This window comes from Athene noctua, chromosome 2, assembly GCF_965140245.1.
Source record: "Athene noctua chromosome 2, bAthNoc1.hap1.1, whole genome shotgun sequence".
Taxonomy (NCBI): Eukaryota; Metazoa; Chordata; class Aves; order Strigiformes; family Strigidae; genus Athene; species Athene noctua.
This window is the reverse complement of record NC_134038.1, coordinates 131,858,350-131,884,653: the sequence shown is the minus strand read 5'-3', so window position 1 is coordinate 131,884,653 and position 26,304 is coordinate 131,858,350. Positions and strand designations below refer to the sequence as shown.

Here is a 26,304-nt window from a genome sequence, read left to right as displayed (position 1 = left end):
GCTAGAAATAGCAGAGAGACTTTAAAACTCAATTATTTCTCAGTGTTTAACAAAATAGCAGCAAACTCAAAATAAATCACAGTTTGAAACAACAGATTTAAATTAAATAATTATACAGAATGATCTGCAAGGACAAGCTAGTTAACAGGTAAAAAAAAAAAAAAAAAGGATGAACAAGAAAAGAGACTGGAATGTGTCTGAAAAACAGTATCATAAGTTCATAAATTGCATTATATGTCAGAGTTATAATTTTAAATTAAAGACTGCAGGTTTTTTGTAGTTCTCTGTTGAGCATCAGAACTAATAGATTAGGAAATAGCTGTTTTGTTAAAAATTTTCTCCCACTAAGTGTTAGTTGACCAATCGAATCCATTTTGACACAAGGTGATTGCTTTGTTACACCTGCATAGTTTCAATGTGGCATTGGGCACAGAAGTAACACTGGAAGGTAGAATATGCTGTATTCATGATTTTTTAAGTTCCCTTCAGGATAGTTCTGGAAGGGATTGACTGTGCTGGCTTCAATTGACAGGTTTGCCAATTGTTGTCCTGATAACATCTGGTTCCATGTGATATCAGCTTGGGAGATGTTTGGCTCTTGTGATGAGTTTAGCAAGCTCAAGGTGGTGTGAAAATTAATAGTATTTGACCTTTGAGAGGGACAAATGGAGGAAAGTATTTTAAGATACTGTGTTCCAGTATCAACTGTTATCATTCAATGATTTTCATATAGGTTAGTTTATGTTATACCATGTGACAATAAGATCTGGAATAAGGATAGAACTTGTTTGGATATTATTTTCTGCTTTAAATTTGTACATGGTATTAAGGTATTGAGAAATAGGAAAATACATACATTAAAGTTGCTAGCTTATGTGATGTTTTGTGTTTTATGATTAAATCATTAATTGTTTAATGTCATACTATTTTAAAAACATATGGTAATTTGGGATCTTTCTTCACCACATGCATAAAACCACATATATTCACAGAAGCCTGTCTGGAGGGAGATACCAAAGAGAAAATTCCTAATTTGAGTGATAGATAGAATGAGAATTCATCAAAAGTTTTAGCTGGGAGATTCTAGAGTGGCCTAGTCACTGTCCCAATGCCAGAACAAGGATTGTCAGTATAGACATGAATTATAATATTTATTTAGTTTATAGAAGACCTAGAATCAAGTTCCCAAGTCTTACTATTCCATTTTTCTATGCTATTTGCTATTTTATCTTGAATATCTTTAATTTTTATTTAATATCATATTTAAATCCAAATAATCTTTCTGCATATTTGTCAAAATATTTCTCACACTAGCACAGTCCCACAAAGCAGTTCATTTCTAAGGCAAATTTTTCTTATCATCTCTGATCAGGAATATAGCAAACAGACATCAAAGAGAAGAGTTGTCTCATCTGTTGACGTTGGGTAAGTATCTTAAAATGAAGATTTTTGAATATTCTAATAAAAAATAATTAAAAAAAAATCTTCTAATGGTATTTTTTTCAGTAGACCCAGAGAGAGAAAGATGAAAGCTCAGGGAACAGTCAGTAATGTTAACAGGTTTTATAAGAACTGTTGCTTGATTTTCACTAAGGCTGTATTGATCAAGACAAAAAGTTGTATGTATTTCTAATTTCAAATTAATTTATCACTATTTGTAAACACCACTTTATATTTTGAAGACAATCACTTGATTCATCATAAGACTTATTCACACATCAGAAAAAAACCATTGTTTCTCCCAGTTAGTGGTCTAATCTTTTGCAGACTACTCAAAACAAAAATTTTTTTTACAAATTTTAAATAAAATCAAGACTTGCATTTTTCTGTCATTAATTTGGTCTATATTACAATAGGGTTATTTTTCCAAAGCCAGTACAGTAAAGAAAACTTAAAAAAAAAAAAAAAAAAAAAAACAAACACAAAAAACCCACCAAAAAAACCAACAAACAAACAAACAAAACCCACAAAAAAAAATACACAAAATCTCAGAAAATTTGAAACATGTAAACATTTCAAAATATGCAAAATGCTTTCTCTGCTGCATTTTCCTATTTCTCAAATGACATCAACTTTATGATAGCATTTGTCAAGCCACAATTATATGTGTAAAATTTGAGAAAGAAAAATGCTTAATGAAAAGATACAAAATTTGTCTTGATATGGAAAGAAATATTTAATATAGACAAAATATTGATTCCTCACAATATGACATATTTTGGCAACTGAATTCAGGGTAAGACCTAGTCCACTGAAGTGAGCAAAAAGGTAATTGATTTCCCTGTGCTTTGTATATTTAAAATACATAAATAAACATATCCTTTTGTAATTGTATCACATGCTTTGAAAGAAAGCTTCTGGATTAAAGTTGGAACTTCTGTTTAGAAAAAGCCAATAATTTACCTGTTTTTTTCCCAACATAAAAACTATTAAGACTAATGAAAACAAGCAGAAAATATCATTTGAGCATGAAAACAATCTTAAATAGAAAAAAACCCAAACCTTTTCTATTTTGGAATATTTATAATTTTTCCTATTAAACATTATCCACCTTCACTAATGCAAAATTCAATTTCCAGCACAAAAAAGATAAAACATTGATAATGGTAATGGATATTAATCTGAAATGGAATGAAGAAAATATAGAAGCATGTATTAAAGTATGTTAATGTTAGTGTTTGCATAATATCCATAATATCATAATATGTTTTTAATGTATGTAGGCAAACTGGAAACATTAACAATAGATAATAAATCCCCTTATTTTGTATGTCCAGATATAATTTACATGCTGAGATCATTGTGTTCATTATCACACAGTGGCAGTGAAAACAGCAATGAAATAAATTAATCTGGCACTACCGAAGTGGGCACTGCAATACAATCTCTCAGTGGGTTTGAGTGTAAAAAATACCCCAAACACACAGACAACAACAGGACACACAGTATCATATATACTAGCTTACACTAGAGAGTTCTCTTAACACATGGAGAAACTGCCAATATGCCCTTGGAAAATATATTGCATTAAACATGTCAATAACAAATGCTATCAGCTTAATGAAACAGATGTTCAGGATTCCAAGTGGATTGAATGACACTGATAACTTCATTCACAAGTAATAGTCAATATAAAATATGATTTTCTTAATAGAGTAGAACACAGTATTGATAATTAAATAAACTTTTAATAATGAATCTGTCACAGAGCAAGAAGTGCTATGAATCATTCATAGTTACATGCTTGAGGCAAAAAGTGAAAAATGGCTGATTTTTTTTCACTTTTTTCTGCCAGATTTTCTCTTCCAAATTAGCTAATCAAACTAACTAACTAATGAGGTCAAATTTTTGACAAGGTTAAAGCATCAAAGGTTAGGGGTAATAAAAAAAAAAAATTATTTAAATAAGAAGGCAGCCTGGACTTAATACTCATAAATCATTCAATATTTTTTTAAAATAAGAAAATATTATAGAGTCTACAGAAGTTTTTGGTTGCAAAGCTGGAGTAAATAATAACTGAATATTTCACTGTGTCTAGTTCCTCAGAATATATATTCTTTCCTCAGACCAGTCGCACAGCATCTAGTGTTACTGCTTGGGCTAAGAACTGAAACATAGCACAACTCTCCTATAATCTTGTCCACAGTTTTCAGTCAGGGATTTAAGCATACAATTGGGTGATAGGTTCTCCAACAAATACAGTCATTCTTGGTATAAGAGAAAGCCCTGAGGTTGCTGAGAAGATGGTCTTCTAAGAGTCCTTAGCCAGGCACCTCACGCAATGCCATGCAAGAGTCAGCCCTTCCCTGAATGAATTTACTCAAAAAAAAGAAGATTGTAGGAAGAGGAAAAATGATGCCAAGTTTGCAGATGACACCAAATTGGAGGAGACAATCAACAGGTTCAAGGTCAGGGCTGCCATCCAAAGAGACACGTGCAGGCTGGAGGAATGGGCCAAAGGGGCCTGATGAAATTCAGCAAGGACAAATGCTGAGTCCCACACATGGGAAGAGAGACCACCTTGTAATGATATGGGCTGGGGAGCACTCAGTGACCTAAGCATGAGCCCACAGTAAAGCCTTGCAACAAAGCAAGCCACCAGGGTCCTGCACTGTATGGACAGGACCACAGCCAGTAGCTCAAGGGGAATGATTATTCCCCTCTACTCAATATTCATTACATCACATCTGGATACTGTGTCCAGTTTTGTTCCCCCAGCACAAGACACTGATAAACTGGAGCAAGCTTACAGGACAGCCACCAAGATGGTCAAGGGCTGGAGCACTTGCCCTGTGAGAAGAAAATGAGAAAGATGCACATGTTCATCCTGGAGAAGAGACAGCTTGAGGGGGACATAACAGCAGTCTGCCAGGGCCTACAAAGCAATAACCAAGAAGGCAGAAACATCCTTTTCACAGCAGTTCATGACAGTTGAAAGAAAAACAGGCATAATTTTAAATAGGTAAAGTTCAATCAGGATGCACTGATAAATGTTCTTACCATAAGATCAGTCCAGCAATGGAGCGGATTTTTCACAGTCACCGTCCCTGATGATTTTCAAGACCTGACCTTACCCTGAGCAATGAGGTCTGACCTCATAGGTGATTCCACTTTGAGCTGAAGGTTGGACTAGAGAAACCCTGAGGTCCCTTCCAAACTGAATTTTCCTATGAAGAATCAATTAAATAATTAAATGGAGAAGTTAATCCATCTCTTGAGCCCACAACTAGATCTTCACTGCCTCTTGAGTCCTATTCACTAAAACCACTGTTTCTATCCTGCCTGGACTGATTACCTCCATAGATCAGCAACAGATGAGAACTGTCTGTGTTACTGGTGAGAACACAACCGTTACACTGAATAAATGAAGACACTACCAAGCCACTCCTTGATGCTTTGAATAGCCTGTCTGACATCCTCCACAACTACATTACAAAGGCTAATTCGCATCTTAATTTGGAGAATTTTCAGTCCATCAAAGGTCATGGTTATTATGTTAGATCGTGCTACTGTAAGGTTATAAACTGGCCCTAGCACTTCATTGTCCTGTCTGACTCTGCTGACATTTTGTGTACATGAAAAGAGACAGGTTAGGATGGAGACTACCCAATCAAATAACAACTGAAGGCTTGAAATAGTGCTAGAGACCTTCTTGGAGAAGTCACTACTCCACAGACGCTTGAGTGCTCAGACTCAACTCTTCTATGTTATTATGTTCCCACCTTCATTCTCCTGAGCATCAAGCAACAGCAAAAAACATTTTTATGTATCACTCTAGTATAGATTTATATACCTTATTATTTTAAAACAAGTTAACTTAAATTACAAACCCAGATATATTAGCTTACATCAAGCTCCATTCTGCTGTGACTAGTCTTCTTCCACTTAACTCACTGCCAGCTAACTTTACCATAGCAACAAAACGATGAAAACTGCAGGAGAGAAACAACTCAGTAGATAATTTGTGACCACTAGTGTAGCTTCGTCAGTGATGTGTCAAGCACCATTGTGCAGAGAACTTTCTGTATGTTCCTAGAGCTTGTACATTTTGTTTTCCCTGGGACTGTGAGTCAGGGTTAATAGTTTGGCACAGACACATTCTAGTCTGTCTCATATTCTTTCTCTACTGTGCTATATTTCTTCAGTTTCTTTATTCAGCAGGATTTACTTTCTTACAATCAGATACATATGGTGAGTAATGCAAGTAGCTTGGTATTATACTCACGTTCTCAATTAGTTCCTCCCTGTTGAAGAAGTAGATCCAGGACAGTTTCTCCTCTGGATGGATTTTCTACTTTCTGGATCATAAAGCTGTCTTCTCTGTATTCTAGGAACTACTTTCATGTTTTACTGTCTTCATTACCTAATGGGTTTCAAAATGGTTATTGTTAAGTCCCTCATGAATATAGTAGCTTCTGGTTTTTAACACTTCAAGAGTTGATGTAGAGATTTTCCATTTCAAATCAGATGACCTATAACAAATACACACAATCATTTCTTCATCATCCCCATTTATTTTTCCAAGGCATACAGCATCACTAGTTGGTACTGTTTCCTTTTCTTATTTTTCTTTGTAATTGTTCAAATAGTTTATTTCAGGCTTTATTATCACTCTTTTAACTTCATTCTTTTATATTTTAATTCTTGCCTAATAATATGTTGGTTTATATTTTCTCCTCTATTGCTGTTTTAGCACTTTTCTTGCTTTTTTCTTTCTTTTCTTGACACCTTACATCTTACTTTTCTACTGTTTCATCCCAATAATCTAGAGCAAGTAAAAGATTTCTTTTTCTTTCAACAGAAAATTAACCCTATTACCTTGTGGGCTTTGCCAAAAAAGATAAAGACCTTTGTCACACATTTGTATACATTCTTTTAAGAAAGCATATTCTGTATATTAAGTAACAGATACAGTAAGGCATGGTAGTTGCTAGGAGAATTTTTCACTACAATAACAGAGCAAACAGTGATTTGTTTGAATATAATTTATAGCTACCCTGAGGCCACAGTGAATTATGCATCTTCTTTTATTCACAGAAAATCTTCCAAATGTCTACTGAAAATATCTCTTCTTACACCTGTGTTTTTTGCTGTAATGTTTCATATTTTTAATACAGAGTAGTAATATGTTCATAAGGAAAAAATTACATACTTCACTGTTTGTTTGTTTGGTTTTTTTTTAATAAGCTAACATCCACAATATGTATGATTTCCTTTATAAGAACATTTGATAAAGTAGCCAGCTTCTAATCACACTTAATGACTGCTAATATCTAATATTGTTTATGGACAGTGTAGAAGTGGTAGAATGTCAATTCCTCCTTCCTTTTCACCAAGAACATTAAGGACATTTAGTAAGCAATGAAGTATTTAGGAGAATGAGTGATAAGTTTTCAGAACTTGTACTTCTAACTTCCTTGCATATTTTTAAAATCTGCACTGTGAGATGTTGAAAATAAAACTGGAGTAAATTTTCATTTTTTCAGCTGGATACCTTTCACAGAGAAAAATTATAGTAAACTCCCTGGAAAGAGAACTCTAATTTTATGTTGTTCGTCCTGATCATAAAGTGGAGCATTAGAGTATGTCACTTGCTCAATCACTTTCACATGTACAGTGACTTATAAGAACACTTATCAGAACTGACTTACTGGTATCATAGACCTCTACTAAAATTTCTGGGAAACTTCACATCCTTCCACATCCTTCAGGTTACAGTATGCAAATTTACAGAATGATGTTTTCATATACACATGGAATCAATTTAAGCAAGTTTCAAAGGACTGTAAATTATCAGAATTTAAAATAAAAGTCTTGTGTGAATCATAGATATGGCTTCTAGTAAGTCTGGTGTTCTCAAACTAGGAAAACACTGGAAAAACAAACTCATGATAAAGAAATGAAAGTTTGACATCTCTAGAGTATCATTTGTGCAATACCCAGGAGTTAAGAACAGTCAAGTTCTTTAGCAGGATTAGTTTCAGTATTTGTAATTACAGTTCACTTTCGTGGTATTGATTGTAGAGATTCAGGTACTTTCATCCAATTAAAATGTAACTGTGTTTTTTACACTGAGACAAAGAGGAGACTGAAGACAGTGGTATTTTTGATGGATGTAGACTGTGATGTCTAAGGCAATGATTATCCAGACTGACACTCCAAAAACTGTGATAAAAACTTACAGTAAGAAAATGCCTTATTTTAAATGATCAAAGAATTTATCATTGGTGAAAAAATGCACTTTTGACCTCATACTCACAAGCCTATACTGTCCTCAAACTCATGGCAAGACATAAAAGGCCGGGCAAATCCAAAAGCTTATCTGAATTTAATGATTCATTTAAGTCATAGAGCAAGTCAAGTATTATAAGTTATACTAAATACAGAACAAGACAGCAGAAGATAATAATAGCTTAGGAATCTGATTTCTATTTTAGAAGGCAAAATGGTCTCAAACATGTTCAGCAAACCTTGAAGAAAATCCATAACCATACTATGTAGGTTGGACAGATGATTCCAGTGTCAGACTGTGGTGGCTTGACCCTGGCTGGATGACAGGTGACCATCATAGTCACTATCACTCCCCTCCTCAGATGGACAGAGAGAAAATATAACAAAAGCCTCGCTGGTCAAGATAAGGGCAGGGAGATCACTCAGCAATTACAGTCACAGGTAAAACAACTTTAGGAAATTAGTAAAATTTATTACTCTGTCAAAATCGGAGTAGGGTAATAAGAAAAACTAAGTCTTAAAACACCTTCCCCCCATCCTTCCCTTCTTTCTGGGCTTAACTTTACTCAGGATTTTCTCTATGTCCTCCCCTCCCAGTAGCACAGGGTGATGAGGAATGGGGGTTGTTGTCAGTTCATCACCCCTTGTCTCTGCCACCCCTTCCTCCTTAGAGGGAAGACTTCTCACATTTCTCCCCTGCTCCAGCGTGGGGTATCTCTCACAGGAGACAGTCCTCCATGAAATCCTCTAGCATGAGTCCTTCCCATGGGCTGCAATTCTTCATTAACTGTTCCAGTCTGGGTCCCCTGTGGAGTCACAAGTCATGTCAGCAAAAATGTTCCAGCATGAGCTCCTCTCTCTGCCCACGTCCACAGATCCTGCCAGGAGCCTGCTCCAGTACGGGCTTCCAATAGGGTCACAGCCTCTGTTGGACACATATATCTGCTCTAGCATGGGATCCTCCACAGTCTGTAGGTGAATATCTGCTCCACCATTAACCTCCATGGGCTGCAGGGACACAGCCTGCTTCAGCACGGGCTGCAGGGGAACATCTGCTCTGGTGCCTGAAACACCTCCTCCCCCTCCTTCTTCACTCTCCTTGGTGACCGCACGGTTGTTTCTCTCACATATTCTCACTTCTCTCTCATCTGGCCGCAGTTGGTGTTGCACAGCAACTTTTTTTTTCCCCTTTTAAAATATGCTACAGCAGAGGCGCTACCACCATCCCTGTTGGGCTCAGCCTTGGCCAGCAGTGGGTCTGTCTTGGAGCCGGCTGGCATGGGCTTTGTCAGACATAGGGAAAGCTTCCAGCAGCTTCTCACAGAAGCCACCCCAGTAGTCCCCCCCCACTACCAAAACCTTGCAACGCAAACCCAATAGAAGAATTTCCTCTTCAATCTTTTTATTTAAATAAGGAAGACAAACTGTTACATCTAAACATTTCCTTTTTTTCCACTGTTGCTTTGATTTTCTTAACTTGTTTAGATTCTTCAAAAGGATCATATGAGCATCAGTACCAAGACAAACAAAGCAGATGAGAATGTGGCTAGAGTGACCATGGGTGAAGAGTATAGAAATATGGAGCATTGTGACAGAATGGCTTAAACTCTCCCAGAGAAAACCACTTCATCTGCCTGCTTATGGAAAAACAAAACGTCATCTATGTTTTCAGGACTTGCTTAACTTCTTGGGCCTCTGGTGTTGGGTTTTAAATCCAAGAACACTTCAATTGACTCAGAGTTTAGACTTGTTATGCAAGAAGTTTGTAAATAATAGTTATTTTTTAAGGAAAATTGCTAGTAAATATCATTCAAAGGCATGAGCACTGAAGAATAGGGTAGTAAATTATTATTTTAGCCTGTGGTGACTCCTCACCAAGCCAAAACTGATATTTACGAAGGGTTTGTATGGAAAAAATAGAGAGCCTCTCCTCAGAAGAGGCAGCAGTTAAGTGCTGCTCCCCTGGGATATCAGAGTTGCAAGTTCAAGTCCTTCTTTACAAACGAATCAGAGCAAAGATCTGAGATCTGGTTTTTCATACTGCCAGTGCATGGCTATCTGTTGGCAATGACAGGATTGGGATTTTTTTCCAGTTTTGACAGAAATTAAACACTGAATAATAGAAATCTTTCCTGATTGAAAAAAACACAGGTGCTTTCATGTGGAAAGTTTCCTTTCAATGCCTCAGCATTTTCTACTGAAAACCTCTCATTTTCTAGTGTAACTTTTATAAGCTATGTAACTTAGTTCCTGGGGTTTTCAAACCAATAAAATTTGTCATAGTACATTGTAAAGATCTTCCTTAATAAGAATATCCTTAATGTTAAAAAAAAAAAAAAAAAAGCCTAGAGTTAGTGATACAAGATACTTTAACTATAGCTTATTACATAAAAATAAAATCAGTCATGACTCCAGTTTTTCTACATCTTCAAACTAAACCATTACATGGCTCAATGTTACCATTAGCTTTTAGCTTTTACTAAACAAATCTGTCTAGTCTCTTGTTCTTTCTTCATTTCTAGGTTATAGCCAGTCTTTGATTCCTGAGTTGTGTGACAGTGTTATACTGTGTATGGCTTGTCCTCAATTTTACCCAGAAATTATTTTTCTGCAATGTAAATTTTCTTGTGTTTCACAAGAGAATCTTAGCAGGCTCAGAGGAGCTTATAGCAGCAACTGGTTTAGAATATGTTTTTCTTGCAGTTTTTGCTGATTTGCAATATAGGACTTTATGGTAGAAGGTCCAAGGTGATTCAGGGGAAAAATTTTCAGGCAGTCGCAAGTGTTTTCCAAGTCAGTGGTTGACTTGCTCCGGTATATGGGAAAGTTTTAAACATAGGCTGAGACACCCTACACCTTGATCTCTGGCACAAGAAGAAAACGGGAAAAGTTTTGGTCATCAGCTGCTGAGAAATGTAAATGACGTTTGCTGTTTTATTATTCACTTGATTGATATATCCTAAGTAAAAGCACTCTGGAGCACTCCTGTTAGGTAGTGATATTGGGTAAAGTAGCTGTTTTGCATCTCCCCAGTTATCATTATGTTAATTAAGTTAATAAAGTTACAGCCTCTAGCTGTAATCATATTCTTATGTGTGTATCTTATTTGCCTGAGGTGCTTGAATCAACACACTGGTCTTATCAAGTCTGACAAAATACATATTTTGTTACATAATTACCAGTTAAAGGGAAGTTTTTGGGGTTTGGGATGTATTCAGTTACTGGTACACTGAAACTTATCCATTTTTACGAAATATACTAAAGAGATATGTACATAACTTTCAAAATACAACTGCAGTCCCCACATACAAACTCACGTTACATCAATGAGGACTTTTTACTGAGCCCAGGGTAGTATAGACAATCATATTTCTTTCTAAACAGTATTTTATAGGTCATTACATCAAATGGATTCACCTCTACCTATTTAAATTAGATTTTCATTCTCTAAATTGGTGAGAGTTTGCCAAATAGCCTAAAATTTCTCATCTCCACACAGTTTTCAGAACAATCTTTGACTGTATAATTAAGAGGGTTTTTTTTCTGACCTTGCTCTGAATAATGATAGTATGATTGGATTTGAAATTACAATGCAAGCGAGAAGAGAAAATTCGCTTAAAACTGAGGCAAAGAAACACATTTTATAATCATTTGAGAGTTCTGAATTAACCTGTGGAATCCAAAAGACATTATTGAAACCTAAGAATAAGTCAGTTTCATCACAGTTTCAGTTACAGTTTGAAAAATTTGCTATTGACATAGTAACATATGTATAAAAGAAACAGAAACATAGTTTAGACATAAAACAATTTTTGAGGATATCTGAAAGAAAAGACTTGATGAGGAGGTTAATCCAGATTATTTCTACAGTATTTCTTGCCCATCTCTCTGAGGCATCCAATTCCAGACACGATCTGAGACAGGCTGTAAAGTAAATGTCCTTTTGTTTCTAACAGGAAATATTATTGTATGGGACCAACAGGATTAACATCTTAACCCTTCTAATGATTACTTCTTTATTTGTTTCTTCACCTCACTGCAGACATTCAGTCTACATGCGAATTAGAAGACTGCAACCATCAGACTGACGAATACACTCAATGTAACGATCTGGAGGCTTGCACTCCCTTCTGGAAGGCCACACAGGCCTTTTAGTGTGGAAGAGACAATGGGCAAATCAAAGGGGCAGAATAAGGGACGGGATGCTGGTTTGAGGGTATGGACAAATATGAGGTGAAACTCAGAGTTACTGTGGGCCCTTTGCATCCAGAACTGATTTGGCAGTTTTGGGAAAGCATATGGAAAGGGGATCTTCAGTGGAAGGGAAATCACTTAAATCAATTGTGGATTAAATAATGTTAAGTATTCCATACCAGGAATGAAAAGTTAAAATTCAGAAATAAGGGACAAATACACAAAAAATGTTTTCATTAAAACCAAATTCTCTCATTATTTTGGAACTAAACTCTAAAGATAGCTGACTCATGAATCTCTGATTTGGAAAGGCAGTCTATGTTTGGTTTTTTTCCAAAAAAAATATCCCATAGAATTTCAATGGTGATATTCAGTGAGGCTCCTCCATGTTCATACGTGAACTACTGAACATAACAGAACAATCAGTGGATAGACTCTCATCTGCAATCAGACTCTCTTTCTCTGTTTAAAATACTTTGGGTTCTAATAATAAATTTCAGACCTGATACAAGAACTGGAAAAGCTCCCAACAGTTAGGGTGGACTTTTCATCAGGTTTATATGCTTTTTTTTCTGAAAGAGAAATTATATCACATTTTCCTCTGAAAAGAGTTCATTGAAAATGATAATTACAGTAGACTTGATGATATAATGAATACTTTGGCAACAGTTTCTCCCAGCTAGTGCCTTTTTTCTCCTTTCTGCAACTGCAACCAGCAGTGGTTTAACTATATTCTAAAATTCAATGGTTTAGCTAAACTCCTATATCATCCAAATTTTGCCCTGTAATCTCATTCTCAAAACTAATCTATCATACTCAAATGTATGATTATTTCATCAAACTGGGTCTGTTTAATTTCAACCAGAAATGCTAACATGTCAGAAAAGATTAACTCAGTCCAACTCATTTTCAAAACTGTCACTGACTTATAAGTTCTTTGTTGGGTTGACATAAAGTGCATGAAGTCAATAGACATTTTCACTTGAATGGCAGCTGGGGCAGACACCGCATGCATACTGACGGTATGAGCAGTTCCATAGTGTGCAGTCTGTTCCAATTTTACTATAAGTGCCTCTTTCTTCATCCAATTCACCTAAAAGCCTCAGATATCAGTAAACAACACAAATGTTTATGATAGCCTATTGTATAGTCATAATTTTAACAAAATCGTCAAGGATAAACATTTACAAATGTCCTCATCCTCCTTAGATTTAGAGAAAATAATTATGGTACAACTGTGATGTTTGAGTCAGTTTTCACTTTATTTTTAGTTTGGGTTTGAGAATTTTGAGGAGAAGTTTCTTTTCAGTTCCCTCTAGTTCAGCTAAATTAGCAATGCTAGTTCTAGTACAAATCACAAAGTTTAGGTATTGATTTCACAGACATCTCAAACAAGATTTTGAAAAGGAAAACCTATTAGGAAACTTAATCATTTGTAGTAAAATTATGTTAGCTACTACTTGGCAAGATTGCTTTAGAACTAAGTCTTTGAAGCCTGTCACAGGTCTTAAAAATAAAATTGCTTGAGTAGTTGAGGAGAACTGTATTAAAATGCAAATTTCCAGCTGTTAATATTTCTTCAAAAACCAATAATCCCTCAAGGCCACCAATATGTCAAATACTTAATGGAAAAATATCCCTTAGGCAGAATGGCCTTTCTAAGTTGACTTTTGATTAAACTTAAAATACGATATAGCAAAAAAACTTAAAATCAAAAAGAGGATATAAATATAGTACTAGACTAAAATGTCATAGAGAATGCAATTGGAGGGGCAAATTTAAGGTCACTAATTTTTAAGTAATTTTCTACCCTTTTTGAGGATTAGCCAAGGAAATAATTGCTAATATAAGGTATACCCTATAGCACACACCTACAAATGGGCCTTGGAGGAACAGAAACTAATATTTTTTAAAGTAATACAGATGTAAGCATAAAGTTGAGATATAGTTGGCATATATAGCATAGAAGTCAGTCTCCACTGCCAAGCACTTTTGCTTCTATTCTGTTGTACAAAATCTGGAACTTAAGGCTCAACATTATCAGGTGAGAATACAACAGATCTTAATTTCCCTGGCTACTGAATTCCAGGACTTTATGTGTCTCTGTCAAACCTAGGAGTCAGATTTCCTTTTAAAAATCCCAACTGAATCAAATTCTAACCATGTTCCCATGGAAAGCAGTGACAAAATATTAATGTAAGGAGGACTGAGACCTCAGTCTACTTAAGTCTCAGTATATTGTGACTGAGTACATCAAAATTTTGAGGAAATGAAATTGTCATTTAAACATCAAAACAACCCCAGAACCAATAGCTGCTAGCATCTTGAATTACATAATTCCTAAGTGTTGTCCTATAAAACAGATTTATGGAAAAGAAATAACAAAATGGCTCTTTACTGACTAGCATACTCTGTGACACCTGTACTGCGGTAATATCACCTTTTACAATGAAAAATTTGTGGCAGCAAGGTAAAAAAGCATGACAGGTCCACACTGTAGTGTCAATGAGTAAAGAGAATTTTTAGTAGCAAGAAAAGACAACTCTAGGTGCCTGAAGCATAATCTAGTCTCAGTTAATCTCTAACATACTGCACATTTGGTTTTGAATAAGAATTAGACAAGTGTTTTGGTCAGATCTTATGTGATCATGAAGAAGCAGCAGCTGGACTCTCAGCTGGTGTGAAGCAGAATACTACTACTGATATATCTTGAAGATATGAAAATCTACATCAGATAAGGACATGACATTGCTTTTGATCTTCAGAAACGTGGTATCATGTGGTATGATGTTCTCAATCTGTAATATAATTCCAAAGAACATTTTTTCAGTACTAAAGCTATTTTATAGTTCTTCAAAATATAATAATCTGTATAGCTTCATTTTAACTTCTGAGACTTCAGTCACCAGTGCATTACTCTAGTGAATGTGAACCATCTAACAGCAATGAAATTACCCTGAGGAAAAAAGTATGAGGCGGGAGCAATATAAAGCCCCTGTTTTTAAATAGGAGTGGTAAAAACTGTAGTTTGTACAGATAGAGAAAAATGTCAAGCAGACATTTCTTTTCTTCTGCAAAGAAATACGAAGAGAAAATTAGTTACTGGTGATGTTTAACATGAAATTTTAAAAAGAATGGGTTTGTTTCAGCTCTAAAACATTCTAGATTCTATCAATGTACTCCAGAACCACAGGACTCAGACATGGGTATGCCTGAGTGGAACCTGAGTTTCACAGAAATTTAGGACGAGTTTTCTCTGACATCTTTTTTTTCTGGATTTCAGCTGGTAGTTACCAAGGATCTTTGGCAGATTCCAGGCTCAAAAAATGTTAACACCCAAGCGGGGCATATAGCAAGTTATATATATAACTCCAGTCTCTATGTGCATCTGCATATTCAAAACAAGAGGTCTCTAGAATGGTTGAGGGAGAGAAGGAAGAAGGGATGAAGGAGTTATAACAGAAAGTGTGAAAAAAAGGTAAGAGATAAGCGCCTATCTGTAGGAGAGGGTTCCAGGGTATGTGTGTCAAATCAGTAGGGACTCTAGTTCTTAGCAGCCCTGATCCATAACCTCCCTGGAAAGTTACCGAGGTACCATGAATTCTGTATTCCTCACGACAAGTTCTTGGCAGTTAAGTAAGCTAACTAGATCTCATCTGAAGGTGTCTGACCATCTTTCCATATAACCTAAACTCCAGGATTCTGGATTTTAAACTGAGTTTAAACAACACAACGCATTTTCTCTCAGTAGCTAATAATCTAACCTAATTACCTTGAAAGACACTTCAAAAAAAGCACCCATCCTTTTGAAACCCCAAGGATTTAGTTTCTGGTGAGCACCTAGAGCAGATAAAGTAAAAGCAGACAAGGACACTTCATGTAACCAGCAGGTTTTCAGTTTGCTGAGTGTCAAGTTCATTTCTGTAAAAATAAATCGAAGTCTAAAGAAACACGAAATTTTATTTCAGTTTTCTGATGTCCTTTTAAAAACTACTGGTTTTTTCAGACACAAAGAGGTCACTTACTGGGTGTTGAGGACACCACATTAAAGACAATGACCAGTCGTGGTTATGACCAACGATCACATTCCAATCTGGGCTATAAACAATGATCAAAATGTGCTTCCTGACAGTGTCTCATAGCAACATTTGTCAGAGCATCAAAATAGCTATACAAACAGTTTCATTTGCACCAGCTGGAGGATACATAGTAGCACTTCTACATTTTCAGTTTGACAAGTCTGTGCTTAAGAAAGGGTAGAAAATTAAAACAAAATATAGTTATTATAGAAAGACAATAAACAAAGATTACTTCACTTACAGTATTCAGCAGGAACAACTTGAAATGAAAAATATTTCAAGTACATTTCAACCTAATGTCCTGAACTTGTCTTTCAAATTAATTTTACCAAATCAGTCTGCAATCTGAGCTGTACTTCCAGCCAAAGTACGTGTCATCAAAACCGTGTAAGTACAGTCATATTGTTATCCCAGCTTTCCATTGTATATAACAAAGCTTTGTTATAATTCATTTTTACTTGTTTGTGAGTCAAACTTAACATCAATAAGTAGTTGTGATGAGCATTGTGAAGCTAAAGATGGAACCAGGCTGTGTTCTGTATTCAGTTCAGGAAGCTTTATATCCCTTTCTCTCCATAACCAGGGAAGAAGAAAAGAAAGCCTCTTTCAGTATTACCCAGATTCAGAATTAAATGCTGTCATACTTTCATTCATTTATTTTTTAGGTTGCCTTGTTAGAAATTTAAGCTCGTGAACAGGTTATCTATGCATTAGTGTTATAATTTTGTTTTATCATCATAGTTATTTTGCCTTTTCTTATCTAGCAGGAGATTCTGACAATCTTCTTAAAGTTAGATGTCTTGCCCTTGTACCGAGTCTATTTTCTGATATTTCTCTTTATTTTCCCCAAGGCTCACTAGAATTTGAATTTTCATTTCAAATAAATCCAAACACCCTTATTTCTCTGTTGTCTGAATAGTTTTTTTAAAAATTAATTATTCTTAACTTTTATTTTTACATCTAAATGGACAATTGAGAAGGCATTATTTTTTCTCATTTACCTTTCATCTTTGGAAGACAGATTTTTGTCTTTTTTTTTAGTTTGGTAAAGCATTGCCAGATTCTTAATGAATTTCCCAAATGATAATGTTGTTTGGGGGTTGTTTTTTGGCTTTTGGGTTTTTTTACATTTAAATGTTTTTCCTTTGTTATCCAGTTATAAATCAGATGGTTTTGTTATATTGCAGATAATTATTTTAGTATTCACACAACAATGGAATCAGGAAGGTATTATGCAGTGGTTTACATTTAGACATATGGTATTTTTAACTACAAATTTCAAAAGAGCCTTATCTTAAGTAGCTGAGAAACAATTAAAGTTTCCATCAGAGAAAGAACATGCATAAGTTAAAAGTAATGAGTTTCTGTAAAACATATCCCAACAATCAGTGTTGTCTAAAATTGAAATCCTTTGGCATTCTTATAAAAATTGTTTAAACTAAGAATTTTGTTATGTTGTAAAATGAGATTTTATCGTCAAAGAAAGACAAAAATAAGAAAGAAAAACCTGGTAACTGATTTGGATTTAGTATCAAGTAATAACAATTATTCTGAATGTCCCCCTTGAATTATTGTAAGTAATGGAATTTTTCTTGTTTGGTCTGTTGAGTCACTTTTGTTTTGTTAGGTGGGTAAGATGATACTTACCTGTGAGATCAACCACTATCTTAAAAGATTAATTATTTTCTTTGTCATGAGCTTATATTTTGCTTGTCTTTTGACCAAAGCAGTAAATAGATTTATAACCTGTCATTTTCAACTATGGTGGCTTGACCTTGGCCAGGTGCCAGATACCCACCCAGCTGCTCTCTCATTTCTTCTCTTTTCACATGCCCTCTGCTGAGGGAGAAAAAAGATGAAAAAATCTCACAAGTTGAGATAAAGATAATGACATCACTTACCAATTATGGTTATGGGCAAAACAGACTTGACTTTGGGGAAATTAATTTAATTCTTTGACAGTTGAAACAGATTTGGCTGCTGGAAAACAAGGACAAAAATTAAAACACCTTCCTTCTATCCCTTCTTTTTCTTAGGCTCAACTTCACTCCTTCATTCCCGACTTCTCTACTTCATCCCTGCCCCAAGCAGCACAGGTGAATGAGGAATGGGAGGTTACGTCAGTCCATAAAAGTTCATCTCTACTGCAAGCAAGAGTTTAATAACACAAATTCACCAAAAAAGCATTTGAATTATTTTATTGATAGGTATTTTTGCATCTTTATTAAGATTTACTTTCTATAATAGTTTTGCACAAGCATGCAATAGTAAGCAGTAGTTTCTTGCTGTTACTGAAAATTAAGGCCATGATATTGAATGGATGAGGTGACAAAAGGTCATATCAGCCATAAACAGAAGTGTCAGAAGAAATCTGATTCATTTTCCACTTGTTGGTGCACATTCCATTTGCAGTCAAAATAGTATCCGTAATACTGCAGTGTCATAGGCAGACACTCTACATGCGTTTTACATAAGTATGTGAGCAATGTGACATCAAAGGGGCAAAGATGTGTGCAGTTGAATGTGGGAGGGATTCAGGTAACAATAAACTGTAAGTAGAGAACAAAATAAGTGCAAAAGACTGTAAATAGGGAAGATAAAATGTCAAATACAACAAAAGGATACTCATATCTAATTTATTAATTGTTAAATACTCACAGTTGTCTGTAGTGATGCAGTGATAATAACAAATAATGTGTAAGAATTAAACATTGGCATGAAATGGGGGGGGGGGGGTGTTAATGAATGAATTTGGTATTGTTATATATATATCTACATGTAGATATCTTCACTTATAATAACCATCATGGAATTTGTCCATCAACATTTTTTAACATGAAAACTTTAAAAATCTAACACAACCATTTCCAAAATTTCAAAGCATCACTATACAAACTCATAACAAGTCTGCTGAAATATGGGGAAAAAGGAAAGCCAACATTATTTCAAAAGTGTCTCCTTAAACCCCTTGCTGAGACTATCCTTCAAGCTAAGCTAATTTACCAAGTCAGAAAAGCCAGCAAAAGGAACTTAAAGAAGGGATTTTTTTTTTGCTCTCTTTACCCTAACATGATCCTATCACCTGCGCTAGCAAATTGCAGTCCCCCAGCAGGAGAGAAGCTAAAGACACAGTCCCCTCAGTGTTCCTTCTGTACTGGGAGAAGCAAGGTATCATGGGGAGGAGAAAAGAATACAGAACTTCCCATAAACCCACAAAGTATGAAAAGTCTAAAGGATGAAGCAGACAATAGGAAATCTTTTTTAGGAAGGATGGTGTGAAGTATGTTCTGTTTAGTATCTTTATCAGTGATCTGGACAGGGGATCAAGTAAGTGCACACTCAGTAACTTTGCAGATTGGGAGGGAATGTTAATCTGCTTGAGGGTAGGAAGGATCTAGAGAGGGATCTGAGCAGGCTGTATCAATGGGCCAAGGCCAACTCTGTGAGGTTCAACAAGGCTGAGTGCTGGGTTCTGCACTCCATGCAATACTACAGGCTTGGGGAGAAGTGTCTGGAAAGCTGCCCAGGGTAAAAGAACCTGGGGGTGTTGGTCAACAGCCAGCAGTGTGCCCAGGTGGCCAAGAAGGCCAATAGCATCCTGGCTTGTATTAGAAATGCTGTGGCCAGCAGGACTACAGAAGTGACTGTCCCCTTGTACTCAGCACTGGTGAGGTCACACCTCAAATACTGTGTTTAATTTGGGGCCCCTCACTACAAGAAAGACATTGAAGTGATGGAGTGTGTCCAATGAAGAGCAATGAAGCTGGCAAGGGGTCTAGAGAGCAAATTTTATGAGAAACAGCTGAGGGAACTGGGGTTGTTAAGCCTGAAGAAAAGGAGGCTCAGGGAAGACCTTGTTGCTCTCTACAACTAACTGAAAAGAGGCTGTAGTGAGGTGTGTCAGTCTTTTCTCCCAAGTAACAAGCTATAGGACAAGAGGAAGTGGCATCAAGTTGCACCAGGGGAGGTCTAAATTGGATATTAGCACAAATTTCTTCACCAAAAAGGTTGTCAATCATTGGAACAGGCTGCCCAGTGAAGTGGTTGAGTCACTATCCCCAGAGGTAAAAGACATGTACATGTGGCACTTCGAGATATGGTTTACTTGTGGACTTGGTAGTGCTAGGTTAATGGTTTGATTAAATGACTTTAAAGATCTTTTCCAACCTAAATGATTCTATAAATGCATGGTCACCAGCATTAGTCCCTTCAGATCTCTTTGATGCTAACTGAAGGGCTTGTTTTCAGAGGACTCCCTGGCAAGTGTCTTCAAGAGCTAGTTGTGACAGAAAATTCCTCAATTCCACCCATCCACCTTCAATTTCCATTATCACACTGGCAGTTTCTGATGATGATGTTCACAGTCTGGGACAGGGAGTCAGGGTGCAGTCTCCAGAGACCAAAAAGTCTCTGCGTTTCAACTCTGTAAAAATTTCCATAGAAAACACATATGATGCACTCCCAATGTCTTCTTGGTATAGTCAGGTCTCTCTGGGAATGGAAAACAAAAAAACCCAAAAAAAACCAAAACAACCCAAAACCAGAATGAGCATCTGACTAATACAGTGAGTTATACGGGCAGGACAGGAATCATGATACATCCTGTACCTTGGGATTTATCTGTAGGAGTTGTATCACTTCTACATCAGTTCATAAAGCAATCACAATAGGAAGAGGCTGTGTCTCTTTACTATTATCCCAAAATCTAATGCATAGGCAGTTTTGTTAATCTTGTGTAGTATTTGGGAAGAAAGAAATAACCAATGTAAGAATATATTTCTACAGTATGTAACAGTATGTTATGTAGGGAAATTTTTATGTAAGAAAGTTCTGTTACTTTAATTTTCCTTTTAAAATACCTTCTATTTTGATTTGTTGTTCTTTCAAATGTCTGAGAGTTTTTTCTAAGAGCAGTATTTAATAGAAAAAGAAAAATAAAAAGCGTGAAAAAACAAGAAAAACAAAGCTAATGAATTTAATGTTTAGTATGCTGTCAGCCATTTAAGGCTTATGTTGCCACAACTCCAGTTAGCTGAGCACAGCAGTAGTTATGAGGAGTAATGAGTTTGCCAGACATTTTGAAATTCTCTCCTGCTGTGTGCTGTCAGTTGAAAAAGAGGGAGACAGTGATGGCCAACAATTTAAACACAATGGATTGACCATAACTGGCACCTAAAGAACAATAAAACAAAGACAATATGACAGGATCTGACCAACTAGTTCCCTGAATATGACAAGGATTGTTGCATTTTAAGTTTTGCTTAAAAAGCAAAATACATATATAAATAGCCAGCAAACACTTAATTAGAAATCACCATATCCTATTGGAAAAGCAAGACAATTTATGAAAGTATGATGAATGCTAAAGATGGTAACACATTTATTCATTCTTTTCTGCTGCTTAAATGAGAGGCTTTTGTTGATAATTTTGAGTAGCAGCAATAGATAAGAAAAAGACACATGCCAAATGTATTTCTCTAGTTTTAGTGACACTCCTGTGAGAGACCAGAGATTACTTTTCTTCTGCATTTATCCCCTCTGCAAGATTGAAACCTGGATTTTTAGAAAAGAAAGTAGATCTTCATAGCTGCCACCATGCTGCACAGTTAGGGTATTCATTATTTTCTGGTAAAAGAGGGACTGGACATCAGATTTTCCAGTCCAAAAGAATAAGCACCTGCCATTTGAAGTTAATTAGATCAACTCTATATGGAAAATTTATCCTGCTATAACTTTTTTTTTTTTTCAAAGTAATATTTTAGTGTTGTCAAAACAGGAAAACAAACAAACAAACAAACAAACAAAACAGAAAAAAAAAGTCACAACCATTTTTTTTAATTTCTGTTCCAGTGAGTAAGATAAAATATAATGCTCCTGCATTATTGAATTGAGCCAAATCAACTTCACTTGAGTTCAGTTCTACTATTTAGCAGGAGCAAGTGAGCCTGGAGAGGGTTGTGAAGCTGCTCTTTATTCAGGGTAACATTCCTCAGCTAGAGGACTCATTGATGGGGAGGATTTATCTCCCCCCTACCAAGAAACCCAAATCTTAGTTTCTGAGGCTGACCTAGTCACCCCAAGATCCTGCTACAGTCAGTGGAGATTAAAAAGACACCTCTAGACAACCATTTATCTCCCTAAAATGGGCTCAGGTGGATCAGAATAATTGTGAGTACCTCTTGTGATTTGTATTTTCTATAAAGGGAGTCTCAGGCATTTAAATCTGACTTAAACATCCAGTTTTAAGACATCTACATTTTGTGCAAATATTTTTTTTTTGCCATCAATGTGTAGGTCATTTGAGCATGCTTCTATAAATATTGTATTTCACTTCCTTTGAGATAAAAAGACAAGGATTTTTTTTCTAAAATCCCATTGCATGTGATTTCAACAGCTCCCATTTTCAAACAGCAGAACCAGGACTAAATATATACAATTTGTATCGTGTTGTATCAGTTAAGTCATGCCAGACAAATAAATCTAATACTGATCACACTTGACAATACACCTCTGTTTATCTGTAATACAAGAAATAACAACTTTCTAGTTTCTCTGGAGACTACAACAGTGAGTTATAGCAAGGCATATTCAGAGAACTGAAAGTCCACAGTATTATGAGCTGATCCTCTCATAGGCCCCTGGGAACCACTGGAATCCATAAGAACAATACTGCTAGGAGAGTTTTTAGTTCACAGATCACTATCTTGATCAAATATATATCTTAAATGCCTAACTCTTCTCCTTTTATTTTAAAATATTAAAAAAATACAGGGCAGATTTACTTCAAACTAAGAAAAAAATAATTGGGCATGCCAAGCTCAGAGCTTCATCTGCTCTGTCTTCATCAGGCTTCCTGTCTGTAGAAGAGCTATGCAAAGAAGCTTCTGGACTACATGGGTGATGTACAAAGATACGCCAGATTTGCCTAAGGAAGGTGGTGATCGATCACAGGGTTCAAATGTCTATGTCCAACAGAAGCACAGAGACACAAAGTCAGTATAAGGACTAAAACCTTCCTTCCCAAACCCATTGGATGTAACTGTATTCCTACTTAGGTCATACAATGGGAAAACGTGGTTTTGTCACATCCCTTAGACATACAACTTAGTGCCATATCATGCAACGGGGTGAGCTATTATCACAAAAGCAGCAGTGCATGTTGTACTTGTCTGTACACAAAGGGACCTGTAGTTATGTATTGGTCACTTGTAAGCTCCCAATGTTACAGCATTGAAGCAAATTCTGGCATCTGACTTTCCCAAATAACTCCCTGCCTGCTTAACACGCTGTCTAAGTACCACAGAAAGACCGCAGCCTTTACTACTAGATAAGGACGGCAGTTTACAGCAAGAACAGCAGTAGGTTTAGGTTACATAATCCACAGCCATGGCTGTAGCCTAGACAGTTTTGTGAACTGCATATAAACCTCTCCTGGTCTCACATAGTTAGTGTCCTTGCTGTTCAAAACCATTTCAGAAAATGCTTCTACATGTAACACTGTCACCTGCTGTAATGTCTGAACTATATCATCTTTTCTGCTACGTGATTATTTTTCATGTTGAATTCCCAGTATAGTTCCTGCTCCTTGAGTGGACAACAGAGGAATTTAAGCAGGGGATTTATAAGTGAAAAATAGGAAAAAAAAATGTTTCTCAGGTATAAAAGGCAATATTCCTTTTGAAATTCAGCTCTAGCTTTTAGATTTAGCAATATTTTAATGGGAAAAAATATTACTTTTTAAATAATAATACAATAACACAATAAGGGGAACAGACTTACCTCAATCAGTCAGAAAAATATTCCAAACCATTTTTCCATACAAAGGGAATGCTGTATTTCACAGCTTGCTTTTATCATTCAGAGAATAGTATCTCTTATTAAACAAGGGAATTCAGGGTATTTGCAGCAGTTGTAAGCAGCCTGTATAATTTGTATTTAAGCACAACTGAGTTCTTGCAGAAATATTTTTCTCTTTTTGGAATAATATGAAAGAAACACTGGGTGTTAGAAGGAGGTACAACTTTAATGCTCCAGTTTTTGAAAGCAAACTCTTAAGAGGTAAATCAAATTTGTAACTAGTTAAGAATTCTGTAGTTAAATAAATTTAATGTCTGTACCCACATAGAAGTCAGTGCTATGATAAACTCATACTGGGTGACTAGAGCTGCCAGGAGCTGGTTTATTCTAGGCTGGGGACGCAGCCACTGTTCTGACATTGATTTTAATTGTATTTTGAAGACAGTAAAGCTTTGGGTAGCTATCATTTTCAACAACTACCAGTATAGGACAGATATTTTACTCTTAAGACTGAATAGGAAAGCAGCACGATCTATGTGCTTAGGGTCTTCAGAAAGGCCTGGCTTTTAGCCTGATCGTGACCTTATTCTGATATGTAACAGGATACAACTCACTTGTTGTCTGTGTTGTCATGATATGTCCAGATTCAAACATCCTCATGGAAGTTCTTCTAACTACATATAAATGCAGAAATTAATTCCAAATTGCTATGCTTTTGGTGAGTGGCTAAATCTTAGAGCATATTGACTGCATACTTGGAGGTCTAATTACATACACCTAATCTGAATCTTTATTCAGTTTCATCCATGAGAATTTTTTGTGATGGTACTGAAATGTCTCCACATAATAAAAAGCATTTATTAAAAATCTGTCTGAAATTCAATAGCAATAAATTTATTGTCTGTACTATCTTCCACTCTAAAGGTGATTACCTAAAGGAAACTTCTACTCTAAAGCAGACATCAATGAAAATTTCTGAAAGATGTATATCACTGTCACAAGATACAAGATACATAAAATCCAGAAAAAGAGAATGATCCATGCCTGGAGAAGCAAGCAGGAAACTTAGGATTCAATTCCTTTCTCTGCCACTGACTGTGTTTAGACATACCAATTAGGTTTTCTTTTTTCCCTGTGGGTTTTCCCTGAAGGGTTAATAATTTTATTTCCCTATCTCACAATATGTGATAGATAATCTGCATGAGACTGAAGCATTTGGCTACAAGGCTACCACTACTGGTTGATGAAAAAGCATTCAATAGAGGCTTCTGTTACGGATTCCTCTCATCAATGCCTTTACTCGTAGCTTTTCATTTATATCAGCCTAATAGCCAGACCACACAGCTGCACAAAGTGCAGCCACCCAACGATCAAGAGCTTTAGAACCAGCTTCCACACTTCAGTTCATACAACCAGCTAGACCAGTTGTTGAAAGCTTTTTAGATTTTTTTGGTCTCAAATTCCTCTCATAAATTTTTGCTTCTTTTCTGTCTCGTTCCTCCTCCCACCTTTCCTTCCCATTTCTGATCCTGAAGCATACTGAGCTACCTCTTATAACACAGGCTTCTCAGACCTTTCCTAATTGGCAAAACCCTCCTGGGAGGATGACTTTTTAGCATTTCAACATCTCATATTGCTGTGATCTTTTCTGCATAAGAGCTGCCGACACAAATGATTCACATTCAGTTTGCCAAATGAGATGACTAATGGGAGTGGACAATGGATCTGCAGATGGACTTTTTTGTCTCATTCTACTCCATGCATGTGTAGATATATCACCATTTATTTGACTGTCATTTTGTGGGGGTGGCAGGAGTTATTTATAACATTTTTACACATTCAAACTAGAAAATAATCCTCCTATTTTCAAAACTGTTATCTCTCAGAGATTACATATCCACAAAGTCATATTAAATTGTAGTGTATGGTATAAAGGCTTTTTCTAATTAATTCAATTTGGTTATGCAGATTTGGTTCTGTCTACATAATTTTTTCACATAGCATTTTTAATATTAGCTCTTTTACAAAGAGATTAGACTTCAGAAATTAAAATAAAAATCTATGTGAAAAATAGGATGACATTGGTCTGGCTTTAACCCTAGCATCTACTTCTGTAAGCTAATGGCTGCTGAGCAGACTAAGGTTCTTAAGTTGAAATGTGACTGCATAAATCATGCAAAACAATTCAAAGTTTCTAGACATCAAGAGGCTTGCAGACTTGAGGTGTGATTGAAGAGGAATAATGCACTTTTGTCAGTGAGTTAGCCTGGGACTGAAAAATAGACTAGCTGATTGAAGGACTTGACCTAATGATCTCATTCTTTTATCTCTACTCTGTCCTTGTTTCCAGTCCACTCTAGATCTTCGTTCTCCATTTCTTAGTAGACAAAAATTTTCCCTCAGTTCCACTTATGTAAATGAATTTCACTGAGACTGTCAGTTTTGGTGAGATCACTTATTATGGTGCCCTTACTATTTTCAGCTAATGTGAGAGACCTAGCTA

General features: G+C 35.9%; 1 protein-coding gene across 9 annotated transcripts in view; it reads right to left on the bottom strand.

Annotated features, from left to right (window-relative positions):
* NXPH1 (neurexophilin 1) overlaps window positions 1-26,304 on the bottom strand; it is a 360,999-nt gene that overhangs the window by 168,787 nt on the left and 165,908 nt on the right. For 5 of the 9 annotated variants that reach the window (XR_012633055.1, XR_012633056.1, XR_012633052.1 and 2 more), the window contains exon 4: window positions 5,726-5,863. The exons of the other annotated variants lie outside the window; for them this stretch is intronic. The gene's annotated coding sequence lies outside the window, so the exon portion shown is untranslated. The remainder of the gene's footprint in view (window positions 1-5,725; window positions 5,864-26,304) is intronic. 9 annotated transcript variants of the gene reach the window in all.